Genomic DNA, 6,588 nt, shown 5'->3' with positions numbered 1-6,588 from the left:
TGAATCTCTTCAGCCTTTGCAAGAGACGGCTGAGGGGAGATCTTGTGGCCACGTATAAATGTATTAGGGGAGGTCAACAGGGAATAGGTGATGTGCTGTTTACTAGGGCACCCCAGGGAGTGACTAGGAATAACAGGTGTAAACTAGTTGAGAGTGGATTTAGGTTAGATATTAGGAAGACATTTTTCACAGTAAGGGTGGCCAGGATCTGGAATGGGCTTCCAAGAGAGGTGGTGCTATCACCTAGCTTGGAGGTCTTCAAGAAGAGGCTAGATAGTCACCTGGCTTGGGTCATCTGACATCAGTCCTCTTTCCTGCCAGGGGCAGGGGGGCAGACAAGATGCACCCATGTGGGCCCTTCTGACTCTACAATCTGTGAATCTATGGGGTGGGGGCCCAACATACTCAGGCTGTGGCAGGGTGAGCAGGGCTGGGCCAGTGGGAGGGGCGGGGTGCAGAGTGGCCAGGCTGTAGTGCGGGGAGCAGGCCTAGGATGAGGGGAGCAGAGCCAAGATGGGGTAGGGGGGGCAACAGGGTGGCAGCAGCCCATCCCCATGCCTGCATAGGGCCCTAAAAGGGCAGGGGGACAGGGTTGGGCTGGGAGGACAGCATGGCCTGGCTTGGGGGCAATAGGGTGATGGCAGCCCATCTCCATGCCTACTCAGGGCCGTAGAGGGGCTTATTTCCCTCCTCCCTAGCAGAGGCATGGGGAGGCAGCCTCAATCTGCCCATGAAATTGAAGCCTATAGCTGCAGCAAGCCTGCAAAAATTTGACCCTAGGCTCCGCTATTTGAATACATCCCTAATCACGTACTGACTGCGGCTGCTTCTTCAAGGTAAGAGAGCATGGAAATATTCTGCATACATGCATGCAAAATGTATACCATTTGCACAGGCTGAGCTTGAATACCCCACCCAACAACAAGAAAATAGTTGTTTTGTCCCTGCTTTGATAAGAATAATACAGCACAAGGACCAAGCAGACTCAAACTGAAAGTGGCATAGATTACATCACTTTCAGCAACTTGAGCACAAAGAAATCATACTTAACTTGACTATAACACGCCCACTTCCAGATGTGCAACTTGCGCTTTCAGCATCAATTTGTATCCAGCTCCCCCACGTCTAAGACAGACATGCAGGAGGGGAGGGAAGAGGAAGGGGGTTTGAATAGATGCAGGTCTAATAGAAACACTGCAAATTAACATAAAACTTACCAACTGAGAAAGCTCTAGCACCTTTGAACTGGGCCCAATAAGTCCAGGTGTATGATGGAGGGGTTTGGAATGATGGAGGAATGGCCATGAGAAACATAGGCATTTCTATGGTCATGGGTTAAGACTTTTTCCCAAATATTTGGGCAATGTTCAGAAAAGAAAAAACATTTGAACAAAGAGTCATTCCTGTTGCTACAGAATAGTCCAAAAACAAATAAAGCACTTTTCTTTGTAATGACATCTATTCCTGAACATTGAAAAGGCATTGATCAAAGGAAACAAGAGGCAGTGAAATGGGTTCGGAAACAAATACCTATTCATTGCATATTGGTTTAAAAATTTAAAGAAAAAGAAAAGTATTCAATGTATTACTGCAAAAAGCTGAGGCTTGAGTTAATGTAGATACTTATGACACTTGTATTTATAAGAGTAACTATACTGTGCAGTAAAAGGACTCTAGAAATAAACTTTTCTTGCATGACATTAACCACTCATTCAAACAGAACACACATCAAAATATTTCAAAGAGGGGGTTTTTGTTGTTTTTTTTAAAGCAAGTTTATCCTGGGGATAATATCATACACATATGACAATAAGTTTTTATAGCTACAAAATCTTCCATTTTATTTCATATAAATTACTTCCCTCTGATGACTGATAAAGATCAAAGAATAAACTACAATTTGATATACAGGTGAAATTAACGGTCATTAAAGCCACTTAAACACGACTTCTTTTTGTTATCCTTCGCATCTTGGCAGTAAATGATAAGGAAGATTTCAGGGAAGCTCAGTCACTGAAGGCAGAATCTAGAAAAGAAACAATTTTGCATACAGTTATCATTCCCATCCACAGCTTCCAGTTATTGTATTTCACTAACTGCACTTAATTAGCTTCTTTCTGCCACTGACATCAGCTTCATACTGCCTGCTACAGCAACCACACTTTAGTCCATGAGAACGTTGTGGTCATGGCATCCTAGCAGACCAACAGCTCATACACAAGGTAAAATTAACGTGATCCTGTTTACTACTTTCCATACAATTCTAATCTAAGCCTACACATTTATCAAATAGAAAAATTGGTCATTACTCATTGCAAAGCAATGCATTACCTATGGTACATGGCCAAACATGAAATGTAAACAACAAAAAAATATTTATTTCCATTTAAAAAGTAGTTTAGAAGTGAAATGAGAGAGGTGTACTGAACTAGAGAAGAGGTAAGCTGATGTGGCAGGTCTTCCAAGAAGATCAGCCTACATTTTGGCTGACTGAGCAAGCAACTTATCTAACAGGAGGACAAGGAACAGTCATAGGAAAGACCTGAACCTTGTATAACTAGGCAGTTCCAGTTCATCCCAAAAGATCTGGTGCATGATAACCCTTCTTCTGAGCACACAGAGACTAGTCTCACTTCTACAGTGCAACTTGCATGGGGCTGTCACCCTGGCTCCTATTTTTATTTCCTTACCAAGGTCTGCTTGCACTGTTTTAGCTTTAGTTATTTTCTGCATTCTATGACTTTCTAACACCTAGTGCAAATTTAATGCCAGTTGAAGTTTGAGGGAAGCATAAGAAAAAAGCAAAAGGTTTTGTCCTGATTTTTCTTATTTTCCACAACACTGACATGATGTATAGGGATTTTTCTTAGAGCCGTGCAGCAGCATGTCTATAGATGTAAACATAGTAAGTAAGGGTCTGCATCCAAGCAGAAAGTTGTGCCGGGGGTGGGGGGGGGCCATAGAAAAGGAGTTGAGAGAGGATGTACATTTCTCCCTCTAATGCCAAGCAGGGTAAGGAAGAAGCATATGGTCCTCAGAAGGAACATCAAAATAAATATGACAGGTCAGTGCAATCATCAAATCAAATGAATGCAAACTGTATCATAGCTAAAATGAAATGTGTGCGCATAAGGATGTAGAAGGCAAAAAAAGCTATCCTTTTCCCCCCCTGAATTACATATGAAGTATGCAACTCCAGCTGTTGCCACCAGCTCAAGAACATGACCTGATTTTGGAATGAAGCTTGACATAAAAAGATAAGTCTTCCTTTTACAAAAAGGAAAGGAAGGAAATGGGGTAAGCCTTCTTTAAAAACAGGGAGCACAATATCATCTTCCCAAGCATTTAAAAGGGGAGAGCCCCACAAATCAAATGAATTCCCTACTTTATCCCCTAAAGCAATGCTATTTAATCTTAGATACAGACCTCAATGCTCACACATTAAATAGGCACATTTTACCTACTATGGCCAGACTAGAATCTGAACCTTGTGGCCCCTTCATGTTTTGGTGGGATTCAATATGACCTTAAAAGAACAACACACTGTACATAGTCTTAGTTCAGTTTAAATTTCAACTGGCCTTTAAATTTCAAATATATGATGAACAATTTGTTGAAGAATGCACAAGTTGTTTCTTTGATACACACTGAGCGTGTCTACGTGTTCATTAATGTGCCTTTGCTTCTGTGTATTAAGTACCTCAAATATGTGCAACTATTGTGCAGTAGCAAAGGCAAGCTTTTTTTTGTGATGCTTAATGTGCAGTAGACTAATTCTACCACGCATTAGTGCATTAGCATACTTTTGCCATGATGCACTAATGTGCAGTAAAACAGTCCATTGCACATTAAGGCATTTTGTGTAGATGTGCCCACTGAATGTGCATCTACATAACACCAAAAGAAAAGTGGAGATAATGACAATCAACCCTGCTCAAGAAACTTATGATGCATTTGCATCACCTGCAGCAGTGGGGGCCTACTCCTGGTTGTTATAACAGAAGCACCCAAAGATGCAAATGAATTCCCCATAGTAATCTCTCAAACTGCCTTTGGCTGATGTTCTAATTAGTTGAAGGCCACAAGATCCATTTGGGAGGTGATAAATTAACCTTGAAATTAAATAATTACTTTTGACTGGACATTTTTATTGTGCTTTTTCCTCTTCTTAAATTTCGTCCCTACATCTTTCTCCTCAACATTCAGAGATTCCAAAAGAAGACATCAAAAAATGTTGGGTAGCTTGGGCAAAAAGTTCCTTTTATGTTTTCTTGTATTCAATATTTCCAAAAACAGCAGCATCAGGTGTGTGCAGATTAGGACTAATAGTCCTTTATGATAAATTGATGCTTCTTGCAACCTAGGGAAAATAAATCTTTTGTGTACTTATAGAATTACAGAAAATAGGGCCTTCAGAGACCATCTAGTCTATCCTTTAACCGCAAGGCAGGTCAACTGTAACTAAACCATTCTTTACATATGTTTCTCTAAGCTGCTCTTAGAAACCTCCAATGGTGGACGTTTGACAACCTCCCGAAGGAATTTGTTCCAGTACTAAACTATTAGGGCTGTGCAAAACTTCAGTAGCTAATTCGATTTGAAGGAAATTTGGCCCAATTCAGTGGCTGAATTGCCGAATCGAATCAGGAGACCCATTAAAAGCTCTGAATCGAATCAGAAGCCTCTGAATCAATTTGGGGTGTGGGGGAGGGAGTAGATCAATGCCCCCACAGCAAGAGATGGATTGAGGCTGGGGCTAGGCCAAACTGCCCAGCCAGGGCAGGAGAGTACGGGACTCAGGGAAGGGGACTCCCGCCACTGCGCGCTACCTGTCCGGAAGGGTATAAAAGCAGGCGTGTGCCTCTGGATCTGCACAGAGTCTGCACAGGGTGGGCTGGGCCGGGCTGCACTCTGGGAGGCTAGCCCCAGCTGCCTGCCACCAGGCTGCACTCCAGACAGCTAGCCCCACCTGTAGCCCAGAGCACAGCCCTGGCTCCGCCCACCCTGCAGAGTGCTGAGGAGTGAGGGCTATGGGGGGGCTGCAGCCACCCTAAAATTCCCCATAGCCCCTCCCACTGGCCCCTCCCCAATACAGGTACATCCGCCCACCCCCACACGCTGCTGCTGCTGCTCGCCCGCTAGGGTGTAGCAGGGTGAAGTTGCGGCTTGTCCAGGAGGGGCGGGGCAGGGCGGGGAGGCTGGGTGAGCAGCAGGAGGGCATAGCCCTCGCTCCCAGCACCTTCCACTGTCCATCTGGAGCACGGACCAACCCAGGCCGCCCCGCGCAGATCTGGAGGCACATGCCCATTCCCATGCACTCCGGGATCGGCAGTGCACAGCAGCGCACAATGGCAAGAGCCCCGCTCCCCACGTCTCACGCCCCGTCCCCACCCTGGGTGGGCACCTTGTCCTAGCCCCAATCCCTCCCTCACTGTAGGAGTATTGATCTTCCCCCCCACGCCCCTTCCCTCCCCCCTCCGCCCACCACAACAGACTCACCAGCTGGAGGCAGCTGTGTCCAGTGTGGTTGAGGACTGCTGCAAATCAAATACTTGCCACTTCACACAGGCCTATAAACTATCCTTGCAGTTCTCTAATGCCTAACCAAAGTCCTCCTTGTTGCATTATTTCTTGTTTTGTCTTCAGCGGACACAGAGAATAATTTATAGCCCTCCTCTCTGGAGCAAACTTTCACGAACCTGGAAACTCTTCTCCCCTCATTATGCTCTAAACTAAAACCCAATTCTTTCAGTTAAGCACGTGCATTCTTCTACCATTCCATAAATAGACTGTACAAAAAACCCTTACTACCACCACCTTAACGCATCTTTCAGATTAGACATCTTTGAGGAAATACGGTATAATGTATGCATTTATTGCCGAGGGCATCATTTGGATTTCTTACCCCTTCCAACGTGGACCTATATGAAGGTGTTACATTTTGTAGTTTGTTTATTCTTAATAAAATTTTCATTTTTTTTTTTTTTTTTTTTTTATTTGTGAGTGTATGCCACTGCTGCATGACTACATTTTGAAGGGTCTGGCAGAAGACATTGCTGGGCAATGAAAGGCAAAACAGATTATACTTGTAAAGATGCAGCCAATCACATTCTAGACAGTTTTCCACAAATCTGGATTGCCAGGGTTGCATGAAAACATTACACTTCAATAAATCAACATCACTGGTGCTCCACTTGAACAGACTTTCATTGCAAAAACTTTTTTCAAAAGAGAATGAGGAACTTTGTATCCATGTAGCGATGATAAAATCAGACATGAGCATTCCATTTGGTAACAAAAGATTTTATCCATTTTACAGGATTTTACAAGAGATTCATGAAGACTCCAGATATTAAGTAAACTTTGGACACCAGACTAATATGGTCTCCACCACTCGTATCCTAGCACCCTCCAGTAACTATGGCATTTATACACATGCATGTGCTGCAGTGTTGGGTGCTTTTAAAAGCGCCCAGCACTGCAGCACATGAATTTATATAAATGGCAAAATGCACATCAGCGCTGAGAAAATGGCGGTGGTACACTTTTGAACTAAAGCACACTGAAGGTATTTTAGTTCAAAAGCAC

At 43.7% G+C, this 6,588-nt stretch overlaps 1 pseudogene; it reads right to left on the bottom strand.

Moving 5' to 3' along the window:
• Positions 1 to 275: 275 nt before the first annotated feature.
• The window catches only part of LOC102373681, a 21,097-nt pseudogene continuing 14,784 nt past the window's right edge, over positions 276 to 6,588 (bottom strand).

Source organism: Alligator sinensis, unplaced genomic scaffold (assembly GCF_000455745.1).
Source record: "Alligator sinensis unplaced genomic scaffold, ASM45574v1 scaffold229_1, whole genome shotgun sequence".
Lineage (NCBI taxonomy): Eukaryota > Metazoa > Chordata > Crocodylia > Alligatoridae > Alligator > Alligator sinensis.
This window is presented reverse-complemented; position numbering and strand designations above follow the sequence as displayed.